The following is a 2,270-nucleotide window of genomic DNA, read 5'->3' on the forward strand; positions in this document are numbered from 1 at the left end:
TTTACATGAGCAGAATAGAGAAATCGAGTCCTGTTCTGTGGTATATAATTTTTTTTACAGAGCTCTGATTATTATATTTTTTTTGAGAACTCTGATTATTTGTAGATTGTGCTGGGAAAAGGTCATGCTTGTTCTTTTATATTTGAAGCACTTGAAATTATCCTTCTTCCAAGGGGTGAGTATTACAACTTACTTATATGTGCGGTCATACACAGATGCAGACACACAGACATTATAAAAACAATGTAAAGGTGAAATATGGATGAAATACTTACTATGACATAATTCTCAAATATAAAGCAGTCCAGATGTAAAGAGGTAAATAAAAGAGACACATACAAAAAAATTAAATAGTATTCTTACATAGTATTAACAAAATGTTTTGTATAAACAACTGGCACCATCTGACAACTGGAACATTCCATGTATACAACACGTCTGGAATGTTGAATGAATTGTACATACACAGCAACCATGTCATTCCTTGCAATGGTAGATATTCCAGATTTATATCAAGGCCTTCAACCAAGAACTTACATCTAAGTAAAAAACGCTTTTGGTAAATTTCACTCTTGACGGCTTTCTATTCCCTAAGCTGGCAATGGTTGCAATAAATTCTTTTTTTCTGATTGATTTCAACACTTTGCTGTGAAGACTGTTCTTGAATGATCCCTGGGAGAAATGTAAATAGAAATCTCTCGTCTATAGATGTGTGTAACAAAGAACCACAATGGTTCTTCAGCTTGGTTTGTTCACCTTACTTTTTCTTGTTTTTGTATAATGCCAAATATATAAAAGATACTGGAAACAGAATAACAATAACAGTAACAACAATACTTTCTACAAATGTTTATCACTGAAAGCATTTAAATATCCATGGCAAAGAAGGAATATATACAACAATAAAGCTTAAAGTTTCCTAGAGCCAAAATGAGGCCTGAACACATTCATCCAAGAACCGCAGGGTACATCTTGAAAAGGGTAGACCTATAGAGTGTGAATCTTATCCGTAAAAGAAAGCTCTTGACTGAGGGCGAAAATGTCTGGGTCGTAAGCGAGCGCCGAAAGGCAGACTCTGAGGGCTGTTTAGGAAAGGCAGAGGAGGACTTGCCAGGCGCGCTTGTCTGAAGTTCGGCTCCTCTGGGAGGTCGAGAGTGACTGAACCCTGGGAGATGAGGGGGACAGGCACGGGCTGAAGAATCACGGCAGGCAGGGCTCGGCCGGAGGGTTCGAAGGAACGAGCGGCGGCGAAGGATGACGTTGGGGGAGCTCTGCGACCCGAGGCAACTACAGGCGTTGCGGGAGGGGCCAAGAGGGCAGGGCGTGCGAGCTCTTCCAGGGATAGGCCTGTGGGTGAGAGGTTGTCGCTCAACAGGGAATTCTGGTCAGGCTGGATGCTCTGACTGGCTGTGTCTGTTGGGTTATCATCCACCAAGAAGACCTGGCTGGGGAGGAAGCCGTCTCCAGAGACAGCTCCGTCACTCTCCTCAAATTCCTGACTTGGCTGGAACTCGCTCGAGATTGGGATATCTTGGTCTACAAGAAATATCTGATCATCTTCAGACACCTCATCTGGGATGCTGACAAATATTGACTGATCATTAAGGTTGCCTCCATCATTGGCAAGAAGAATGTCGCCTGAGGGAGCTGTGAGCGTAGTTTCAACGTCCTGGAGAGATTTGGCTGCAGAGTCACCGAGCGTCTGGAGGTTTTCTTCATCACCAAGGACGACAGACGCCGTCGCAGGGGCGTGCGAATCTTCAGGTTTGTCATCTTCAGGTACCACGATAAACAGAAGGTCATCCTCGTTACTTGCAACAATCTGGCTGGTAACCCTGACGTTAGTTTCAGCTGAGTCGTCGTCAATGAAGATAACGCTTCCGGGTTCTGCTGGATTAAAAGCATCAAAGCTGCCACCAAGGTCGTTCACATCGTCAAGCTCATCTTCTAAGTCATCTTCATCAATGACAATGATGCTGCCAGGATCAACATCGCGAAAGCCATTGACATTAACACTAGCTTGGTCCTGCACAAGAGCGCTAAAGCTTGGCTCGCCCAGAACCACAGGAACTTGTGTAGGGCCCGCCTGGAGAGTGTTCCTAATAGCCGTCTCAGGTATAACGTTGACTTGTGGCAGGGGGAGTATATCCTGTTACTGGAGGAGGACCAGCAGCTGCTGGCTGAACACCAGAAACGATGTCATCAGGACGAGGTGGGGCGTATCCTGAAGGTTGTGGCGCAGACGCTGCAGGGGCGTTGTAGGTGGGAAC

Source organism: Penaeus monodon, chromosome 30, assembly GCF_015228065.2.
Source record: "Penaeus monodon isolate SGIC_2016 chromosome 30, NSTDA_Pmon_1, whole genome shotgun sequence".
Classification (NCBI taxonomy): Eukaryota; Metazoa; Arthropoda; class Malacostraca; order Decapoda; family Penaeidae; genus Penaeus; species Penaeus monodon.